Source organism: Ursus maritimus (assembly GCF_017311325.1).
Source record: "Ursus maritimus isolate PB19 chromosome X unlocalized genomic scaffold, ASM1731132v1 scaffold_X1, whole genome shotgun sequence".
Classification (NCBI taxonomy): Eukaryota; Metazoa; Chordata; class Mammalia; order Carnivora; family Ursidae; genus Ursus; species Ursus maritimus.
In genome coordinates this window covers 682,352-693,906 of record NW_024423319.1, presented here as the reverse complement: position 1 = coordinate 693,906, position 11,555 = coordinate 682,352, and the positions used below count along the sequence as shown (strand labels likewise).

The 11,555-nt window shown below is 38.9% G+C and overlaps 1 pseudogene; it reads left to right on the top strand.

Annotated features, from left to right (window-relative positions):
* The first annotated feature begins 4,196 nt into the window (after positions 1-4,196).
* Positions 4,197-4,840, top strand: LOC103659293 (annotated as a pseudogene).
* The last annotated feature ends 6,715 nt before the right edge of the window (positions 4,841-11,555 follow it).

The window sequence follows — 11,555 nt, the reverse complement described above, 5'->3', positions numbered from 1 at the left end:
CTTGTGATGTGAAAGAGGCTTGGGCCAATTAATTGTATGTATTGTAAAATGTGTAATTGGTGTTAAAATATGTTACATGTTTAAACTACACATATTTATAAAGTGTTAGAAACTTTCTCTGATGTCCAAAATTTTTACTCTATAAATAATGTCTTGGTTGCGGCAAGTTGAAAGTTTCAATCTCCATGGTTGTGGAGTGACTGATAATCCCCAACAAAATCCTGATGCCTGCCTGCTAGGGAGCATTTCTTGAAACAATGGGGTGAATTCCAAGGCTTACTCTTTCTGTCAGCATGAGAAAAACAGCTTGCTGTCTTTCACAAGATAAAGAACTTCATGTTCCTGATTAAAAAAAAAAAAAAAAAGCTGTAACTCCTGCCAAAAATTGTCCCATTTGTTCTGTGGTAAAAGAAGCTGCATCAGACTTTTGATCCCCTCTTGGGCTGTTGTTGGTAAGACCTATTTGGGTTATAGTGTTATTTCAGTGCAGTCAGCTGACTATGGTCACCCCACTGAGGTCCTTGAAGTTAATTTCTATTCTGTTTTTTTTTTTTCATGGACATTCCTCATACTCCTGTGCTTATGGCTGATACTGCTGTATGTACCATAGGACTAGATGTGTTGAGAATGTTTCATACTTCTTCAAGTTGTGAGGGAGTTTCCACAATTAGAATGGTGATGGTGGGGTAGGTGCACACAGCAGTGTGGCACAAGGGAAGTAGTATAGGATACCAGGACAAGGGGGGTGGGGATCACTATCCTAATGAAGGAGCCAATAGAAACAGGAGCTGCTAAGGAAACTATTCAGCATGAAGTCTACAGCCTGAAGCACGCCTGTTTCCACAAGCTCCTTCATTAGTACAGTGATCTTTACCCCAGTGCCTTCCCTTTCCTTGAGGCCTTTGGTACACTAAGGTTCCTGAAGATGCCTAGGCCTAGCTCAAAGATATATCAGCTCACTTAAGGCCAAAATGGGTTTCTCACCCCCTCCAACCCCCAAATTAAATATTTTTATTTAAATTGGAGGTACCTTTCCAGGGAATTGACACATTTACAAACCAAACCGCCGCCTTAAGTGTGTGTTGCACCAGGACCGAGCCTCAGTTATCCAGTGATTGTTTTCAGTACTGGGCTGCTGCAGTTGTGCACCCCCCCCAAAAAAAGGCTTAAAACTGTACGTGAGTGAATTCTACCAAACATTTAATTAAGAATTTATATCAATCCTTCTCAAACTTTTCCAAAAAATTAAAGAGGAGGGAACACATCCAAATTAATTTAGTAAGGCCAGCATTACCTTCATACCAAAGCCAGATGAGGACACACAATAAAATGAAATTATAGGCCAATATCCCTAATGAATATAGATGTAAAATTCTCAACAAAATACCAGCAAACCAAATTCAACAGCACCATAAAAGGATCATACATCATGATCAAATGGAATCTATTCCAGGGATGCAAGGATGGTTTAACATCGACAAACCAATCAATGTGATACACCACATTAACAAAATGAAGGTTACAAATGTACCTCAACATAATAAAAGCCATATCCAACAAGCCCACACCTAGCATCATCCTCAATTGTGAAAAGCTGAAAGCTTTTTCTCAAGGTTCAGAAAATAAAACAAGGTGGGGCGCCTGGGTGGCTCAGTCATTAAGCGTCTGCCTTTGGCTCAGGGCATGATCCCAGAGTCCTGGGATTGAGCCCCACATCAGGCTCCTCCGCTGGGAGCCTGCTTCTTCCTCTCCCACTTCCCCTGCTTGTGTTCCCTCTCTCACTGGCTGTCTCTCTCTGTCAAATAAATAAATAAAATCTTGAAGAAAAAAATAAAACAAGGTGCCAACTCTCACTACTTTTATTTAACCTAATACTGGTAGTCCTAGGCAGAGCAATTAGGCAAGAAAAAGAAAAGACATCCAAACTGTAAAAAAAAAAAAGAAGAAGAAGAAGAAGTAAAATTATCTCTGTTTGCAGATGACATAGTCTTATATGTAGAAAAACCTAAGGACGCCACCAAAAAATTCTTTAACAAATTCAGTAGAGTTGCAGGATATAAAATCAACATACAAAAATAAGTTGTGTTTCTATACATTGGCAATGAACTATCTGAAAAAGAAATTAAGAAAACATCCCATATACAATGGCATTAAAAAATAATCAGAATACATTTAACCAAGGAGGTAAAAGATCTGTACCACTGAAAACTATAAGATACTGATGAAAGAATTTGAAGAAGACACAAATAAATGGAAACACATCCTGTGTTTATAGGTTTAATATTGTTATTATTAAATATCATTAAATAAGTATCATTAAATTAATATCATTAAAATGATTATCACTACCTAAAGTGATCTATAGATTCAATGCAATCCCTATCAAAATTCTAATGGCATTTTTCACAGAAATAGAATAAAATATCCTAAAGCTCCTAAGGAACCACAAAAGAGCCCAAATAGCCAAAGCAATCCTGAGCAAGAGGAACAAAGCTGGAGGCTTTGTTCAAATGGTATTACAAAACTATAGTAATAAAGCATGGTGGTACTGGCATAAAAACAGACACATAGACAAATAGACCAGAATAAAGAGCATAGGAATAAACTTGCATATACATGGTCAACTAATCTTTGACAAGAGCACCAAGAATACACAATGGGGAAATGATAGTCTTCTCAGTAAATGGTGTTGGGAAAACTGGATATCCACACACAAAAGAGTGAAAATAGACCTGTATAATACACACTACACAGAAATTAACTTGAAGCAGAGTAAAGACTTAAATATAAGACCTGAAACCACAAAACTCCTAGAAGAAAACACAGGGAAAATATCCTTGATATTGGTCTTAATAATGATTTTTTGGATATTATACCAAAAGCACATAAAACAAAAGCAAAAATAAACAAGTGGGACTACGTCAAACTAAAAAGCTTCTGTACAACAATGCAAAGCATCAACAAAATGAACATGTAACGTACAAAATGTGAGAAAATATTTGCAAATCATATATCTGATAAGAAGTTAGTATCCAAAATATATAAGGAACTAATACAACAGTAGCAAACAAAACAAAACAAAAACAAATAACCTGTCAAAAAATGGGCAAAGGACTTGAATAAATATTTTTTCCAGAGAAGACAAATGGCCAACATGTATATGAAAAGCCAGGAAATGCAAACCAAAACCACAAAATATCACATCACACTTGTAAGGAAGGCTATTATTAAAAAGACAAGAGATGAGGCATCTAGTTGGCTTAGTTGGTGGAGTATGCAACTCTTCATCTTGGGGTCATGAGTTTGGGCCCCATGCTGGGTGCAGAGTTAACTTTTAAAAAATCTTAAAAACAGACAAGAGATAAGTATTGGCAAGGGTGTGGATAAAAGGGAACACTTGTACACGGTTAATGGGAATATAAATTGGTTTAGCCATTATGGAAAACAGCATGGAGATTCTTTAAAAAATTAAAAATAGAACTACTGAATGATCCAGCAATCTCATTTTTGGGTATATATCCATAGAAAATGAAATCAGGATCTCAAAGAGATATATGCATTCCCATGTTTATTGCAGCATTATTAATGATAGCCAAGATATGGAAACAATCTAAGTGCCCACTGATAGATGAATGGATAAAGAAAATATGCTGTATATACAATGGAATATTATTTAGCCACAAGAAAGAAGGAAATGCTGCCATTTGTGACAATACGGATGAAACTGCAGAACATTATGCTAAGTGAAAGAAGCAATGTACAGAAAGACAAATAATGTGTGATCTCATTTTTATGTGGAATCTAAAAACATTGAACTTATATAACCAAAGAGTAGAATGATGGTGGTTGCCAGGGGCTGAGCATGGGGCAAATGGCGAGAAGTTGGTCAAAGGGTACAAACTTTCAGTTATGAGAGATTAGTTAATGTATAGTATGGTGACCATAGTTAATAAAATTGTATACTTGGAATTTGCTAAAAGAGTAGATTTTAATTGTTCTCACCACACACAGTAAAACTGTAAGAATGTGTTTACATATATTAAGTCCTTAAGCGAACTCAAGAGCCCAGCAATGGGGTGGAAAGTAGCTTTTACCCAACCCCATTTTATCTGTGGCTGCACTTCCAGGAGTGGTGGCATGAAGTGGGCTGTGCTGAGGGGAACCCAGCAGGAACTGGAGCCATCAGAACCACCACCATGACTGTGGGCAAGAACAGTAAGATGCTGCAGTATGTTAATTACAGGAGGAGGTACAAGCATATGAATTTGATCCTCTGTGACTGTGATGAGTTCAGGAAGGTCTAGCCGAAGAACTCAAAACAAGCAGAAAGAGAAGAGAAGTGAGTCCTTGGTCTGGTGCTGCTTGGGGGGGGAACCTAGTCTGAACGACAGTTAGAGGGATCTCCTCCCAAAAATACTGGCATTGCCTGAGTGCCACTTGCTGGAGCTGCCAGAGACCCAGGGATTGGAAAAGCTCCTGGCAGAAAAATCCCAGCTGGTGTTCCAATGCCCTAGGCTCCTACAAGACTTGCTGGGCCAGTCTGCAAGTCTGAGGGGTTGGTGGGCCATACCAAAAGGTGATGACCACACAAGGAAGAGGCAATGTTGCAGCCACTGCAGCTGCTGCCACAGCCAGTATTGCAAGGGCCCCCACCCAGTATCCACCTGGCTGTGCGGGCCCTCCCCTACCTATGGGCTGAGGGCACCCCCTCCAAGCATGATGGGCCCACCACCTGGCATGAGGCCTCCCATGGGTCCCCCAGTGGGGATCCCCGTCTGGACGAGGAACTCCAGTGGACATGCCCCCTCCAGGAGTGTGGCCCCCTCCCCCAGGGATGTGAGGCCTTCTTTGACCCTTGGCTACAGATTTATGGAAGAAGCTCCACAGAGGCCTGGTCCCAATCCCCCAAGGCCAGGTTACCACCGACCTGTTTGTTATGCTGTTGTTCTCAGAGTCTCCTGGGATTGTCTGGTTTCCCTTTCAGGGCCCCCTCCCCCTGGAATGCACCCACCAAGGCCCTGGACTCATCTTGGCCCTCCTCAGCACCCTGCGTGTTTCCCGTAAGGCTGTACATAGTCCTTTTACTTCCTTGTGGCCTGTGAAACTAGTTTATAATAAACTATTAAGAATATTATAAATGTAAAAACTAAACCCTCATATCATAACACCTTAAAAGAAAAAATGACATTGTACAGACTAAATATATAAAAAACTTTTATTTGTTAATCATACCTCAATAAAACTGAAAAAAAATTACTCAATTTAAAAATGGGCAAAGGGGGCCTACCTGGGTGGTTCAGTTGGTTAAGCATCTGACTCTTGATTTCAGCGCAGGTCTTGGTCTCAGGGTCATGAGTTCAAGCCCTGCATTGGGCTGCACGCTGGGTATGGAGCCTACTTAAAAAAATAAAAATACACAAAAATGGGCAGAGGATCTGAATAGACGTTTCTTCAAAGTAGATACACAAATTGCCAATAAGCACATGAAAAAGGTCCTCTAAATCATTAGTCATCAGGGAAATGCAAATGAAACCTCAAAGAGATACCACTTCCCACACGATAGAATGGCTATAATCAAACAAATGTTGATGAGGATGTGGAGAAGTTAGAGTCCTTATACACTGCTTATGGGGTTGTAAAATATTTCAACCACTGTGGAAAATAGTTTGGCAGTTTCTCACAAAAAGTTCAACATAGAATTACCATATGACCATGCGATTCCACTTGTAGGTATATACCCAAAACAACTAGAAACAGGTATAGAAGCAAATACTTGTGAAGGAAGTAGTATTCACAATAGTTCAATAGGAAAACAGCCCAAATATCCATCACTGAATGAATAGATAAATAAATTTTAGTATACCATGCAATAGAATATTATTTGGCCATAAAAAGAATGAAGTATTGATACATGCTACAATATGAATGAACCTGGAATATATTATGCTAAGTGAAAGAAGGCAGTCCCAAAGGCCCACATATTGAATGAATTCATCATATGAAATGTCAGAAAAATCTTTAGAGTCATAAAGTAGAAAAATAGTTACTTAGAAATCCATGGTTTAGGGGGAGATGGGAAGTGACAGTTAATGACTCTGGGGTTTCTTTTCAAGGTGGTAAAGATGTAAATTGATCTTGGTGATGGTTGTACAACTCTGAATATACTAAAAGCTACTGAATTGTGGAGTAAATGGGCGAATAGTATGATATATGAATTAAATATCAATAAAGCTGTTTAAGAAAACATGTCCTGAAAGGATACAGGTGATATGAAAGTAGTGTATGTGTCTATCTAAACAAACCTCAACATTCTTTAATGGAATACATCAAAATACAAGACTCAACAAAGTAGAATTAACAGTGTCCAGTATTCATACAAAATTACTAGGCATAGGAAAAAGCAGAAAAATGTGACTCATGGATAAGAAAAAAAAATAAGTCAACAGAAACAGAGCTAGAATTATCAAAGATGAATTAGCAGACAAGCATCTTAAAATAACCAATATAACCATTATCAATATCCTCAAGGGTTTAATGGAAAATGTGAACATAATGAGAAGAGCAATGAAAGATATAAAAAGAACCAAATGGAATTGCTAGGGATGAAAAATAGAATATTAGAAATGCAACCTGTCCTGGACAGGATTAACAGAAGATTAGACTGCAGAAGATCAGTGAACTTGAAGAGATACCCGAAGAAACTCCCCAATTTTTAAGCGTGGTGGGGAAGGGGAAGGCTCCAAAAATAAAAATGAATAGTTTCAAGTCACTCGTGATACAATATCAGGAAATATACTACACATTTAATTCGAACATTGCACCTAATAGTAGAAAAATACGCATCTTTTCAAGGGTACACAGAACATTGACCTTGATAGAGTATATTCTGTTTCATAAAATAAATCTCAACAAAGTTTAAAAGATTGAAATCATAAGAAATATATTCTTTGACAAAAAAAGCAATACTTAGGTCTAAATGCTTGTATTATAATAGAAGAGGCATCTCAAATAAGTTATCTAACCTACCTTAAGAAACCAGAAAATAAAGAGCAAAATAAATGAAAAGCAAGTAGAAGGAAATAATAAAGAGCAGAAATCAATGAAATAGAAAACAGAATATAGAGAAAAGCAATGAAACCATAAGTTGGTTCTTTGAGAAGATCATTACACCTGATAGCTCTCTACCCAGAGCTAAGAAGAAAAAGAAGAGAGACAATGGTAACATCCCTACAGATTCCACAGATATTAAAAGGATAATAAAGGCATAGTATGAACAACTCTATGGACTTATATATCTGAAGCTGGGTGAAGGATAGGAGGACATGCCCTCAAGCAGGAAATAGCCCTCATAATATGTGAACTTCTCAAGACCTGAAGATCTGCAGACCTTTCATCTAGAGTCCCCCACATGTCCCCCTTCATCATATTCAATCGATGGTTGTTTATTTTGTTATGGAGTATCTACTACGCGAAGGATCTGCCCTCGCTCCCCTGGAGATGCCCTGCCCCAAGCTCAATCTTGTCCTCGAACCTGCTTCTTGGCCTGCAGCTATCTTTCCCAGCACTCTTGCAGAACACCCTGGTGCCTCGCAGCTTCAAATCCCACTTCATAATGCTGCAGGTCTGCGTCAGGCTGCAACGCGAAAAGGTTGCCTAGTGAAGGCTAGCTGCAAGGTCAGGCCTTTCTTCCGTCACCTCAGGAGCTCCACCTGCTGCCTGCGGTGCTATCCGTGCTCAGTCCGCTGGTCCGGAAGGGAAGGGACCACAGTTTGGAGCCATCACCCTCGTGGCTGGCAGTCTGCGACGCACACATGGGGTCATCTGCGTCCAAGGCTGCCCTCGGGGCGACCACCGATGAACCCACAGAACCCGAGGCGAAACATCTGGCGGGTGAGTAGGAGGCCTGGTACAGACAGCCTGTGAGGCTTAGGTGCCTCTAATGTCGGCACCACGTTCCCCTCCCCCAACCCCATTTTTCGGGCGGCAACATTGAGGGGGTATTTATTGAATTCTCATCCCTAGTCATCTTGGAGTGAGCCTGGAAGAGAACCACTGGCCTTTTGAAGTCCAAACTCTGAACTATTTACAAGTTATTCCAATAACTTAGGACACATGAAGTGGTGGAATAACAACCCAGCCTTCCGAAAAAGGTCTAATTCCAAAGTCCATCCCAGCCCCCTTATAAATCATTACATTCAGCAAGTCTTGTGAAATGAAGGAAAAGTCTGTAGAGCAGATCATCCCATAAACAGTCCTAACCTAAGGTCAATGAATAGGCTTTAGAATGTCCAACAACATTTTTGGTGCCCCTGTGAATGTTTCCAGGGGACCGAATTTTGATTCTTGAAGTTATCTGTTGCTCAAAGATGGAAAAAACTCTCAGGTAGCCCTGCCCCCTATTGTCTGAGTTCACATCAAGCACTGACTTCATAAATAATATGTACTTTTGCCAGTATACATAAATCCCACTGCTTTCGAAATCTTCATAGCCAATTCACTCCCAAAGGTTCAGTTCAAAGGCTGTAATAGTGGGAAAGTGGAAACAAAAAACTTGCAGAGGAAATGTCCCAGAAAGAGGAATGAAGCCGACTTAGAGAAAAAAAAACACAAGAGAAGTTCATTCTTCACAACTTTAACCATGGCATAGCCACTGGCATGTAGTATATATACTTGAATAAATGGATCTGGGTAAAGGTCAGCCTATTGCTCCACTAGCATATTTGCTAAGCACCCTCCTCAGTACATAGCCTCGTGCTACGCATGTGAACATGCTGATTAGCAAGTGCTAGGGAGGAAGTTGTTTTATAATGATAGTTTACAGGGCCTTTTTTTAGATTTTATTTATTTATTTGACAGAGAGAGAGCACGAGCAGGGGGAGTGGGAAAAGGAGAAGCAGGCTCCCCATGAGCAGGGAACCCAACGTGGGACTCGATCCCAGGACCCTGGGATTATGATCTGAGCCGAAGGCAGACACTTCACAGACTGAGCCACCCAGGCGTCCCAGATCACAGACAGTTTTGAAACCAAAGAGGATTTTGAAGTGATAAATAGTAGGGAATCATTGCATGTTGTTGAATGGAAAAACGAAGTTAAGAAGGTTAGCTTTTGAGGGGTTGTATGAAGTAAATTGATGGATGGTTATAATCCTAAGCAGGAAATTGGGCAGCTGTTTTAGTAAACCAGGTATAAGGCTATGTGGAAGTGGACTCAAGAAGAACAAGCAATAGGGGCCCCTGGCTGGTTCAGTCGGTAGAGAATGTGACTCTTGATCTTGGGGTCGTTTGGTTTGAGCCCCACATTGGGGTAGAGTTTACTTAAATTTTTTTTTTAAAAAAGAAGAAGCAACAAAAGGTTAAAGGATACAAGCAAAAGGGTCAGACATGGGGTGACACTACAAGGAAAACTCCTGACTGAACCTTCATGTAATGACACTTTTTTTGAGGGAGGCAGTATGACATAATGGTTAATATCTTGTTCAAACAAGTCTGATTTCAAATACCAGCCCTGCCACTTAACTACCTGTATGACATTGTGTATGTTACCTTCTTGAGTCTTATTCATTCATTTGACAACTATTTATCATAACTCATTGTATGCCAGCTATTGTGCTGGATCTTGGGGCAGCCTGGTGACCAAAATGGACACAGTTCCTACCCTCATCAAGTATACAGGACAATAGCATAGATGGGCATTAACCATCATGTAACATGTATCAGTACAAACTGTAATACCTGTAATGAAGAAAATGTTTGGGATTATTCCCTTTGTCATTTCTGACATTTGATTGCTCTATATTTAAGTTAAATTTACCAATTTTGATTTTGAAAATTATTTCCCAGTCTGTGTTTTAATACTTGTCACTGTCTCTCATTCAGACCTAATACAATACATAAATGGAACAAATATGAGTGTTGAACATTTGGCTGATGTTCTTTCTGAGAAAACTGGGAGCAGCAGCTGGGTGGTAGTATTCAAGGCCCTGGTTACTGTACATCACCTTATGGTGCATGGAAATGAGGTGAGCATGCTGTATATTCAGATGGTAATCATTTCCTTCCTTTTGGTACAAAGGACTGTCAGTACACCACTGCAGAATATTCTTGGTTTGTCAAGGCTTATTATCTTTTACTTTGTGACAAGTGGGGGAAGTGAAGAGCAGTAGGTACTAAAAGGCTGATTTTTGCATTTTTACTTATGAGAGTATTTTTGCAATCATTATTGAAAGTATACTGTTTTAGCCACTAGATAATAAAGTGGGTAATAGAGTGCACATTTCTCTCAATTCTTTAGATCCTTTAGACCAAAGAGAGCAAACCCTCAAAGATGTATTGCTTTACTATACCAGGAGAAATCATGTGCCTGAGTGGATTACATCGTTACCTGTCCACCTCTCCCCACATACACTCTTTGTATTTTACAGAACTGAAATATTGTTTAATATCGAATTACTTATGCTACTTTAACATTTTGTCTCAGTAAGCTTTGCATTAAAAAATTAGGATTTAGAAATTGACTGGCTTTTGAAACTTATTATAAAGCAACTAATTATACAGTATGGTATTGATAAAGATTGAACATAATTGTGAGCTTGGAAGTAGAACTATGTACTTATTTGTGGGCTTGGTGACACAAAAAATGTGGGGGAAAGTATGGAATTTAAAATAAAGCCTTTTGGAGAATGAAATATTTCCATTTGCAACGACATAGATGGATCTAGAATGTATTATACTAAGTGAAATAAATCAGTCAGAGAAAGACAAATACCATATGATTTCACTCATATGTGGAATTTAAGAAACAAACCAGATGAACATAGGGAACAGAGAAAAAAGAGAGAGAGAGGGAAACAAACCATAAGAGACTCTTAAAGATAGAGAACAAACTGAGAGTTGATGGAGGGATGTGGGGGGGGGGAAGGGCTAGATGGGTATTAAGGAGGGCTCTTGTTGTGATGAGCACTGGGTGTCATATGTGATGGATCACTGAATTCTACTCCTGAAACCAATATTGCGCTGCTTTTGGTAGAAATAACATTCTTGGGAAAAAATAGAATGAGATCTTAATCTTCCCCCAATATACAAAAATAAATTCCGCATGAATGAAACACCCATAAATGCAAAAACCTAAATTTTAAAATTGAAGAAAATGTAGGAGAATATGCTTATGACATTTGAGTAGGGAAGACACCATAAAGTTGGAATAAGATATTTCCAACACATATATTACAGACAAAAGATGAATATTCAGGATAGATGATCAATAAGAAAAAAGCAGTATAATGGAATAGTGCACAAGACAAATGAACAGAGAATTCATAGAAAAGGAAACCAGAATGGGTTATAACCGTATGATAACGTGCTCAGATAAACATTGTTTGCCGATGAAGGAACTAGTTGCAGAATGACATTTAGATATATTATTATTTATGTAAATTTAAAAATACATAATATTTGTCCATGGAACATATATATCTGAAACTGTAAAGAAAATAGACTGTAAAGATTAAAATTATGATAGCAGTTACTTCTAGGGGAGGAGAAGGAAATGGAACTTA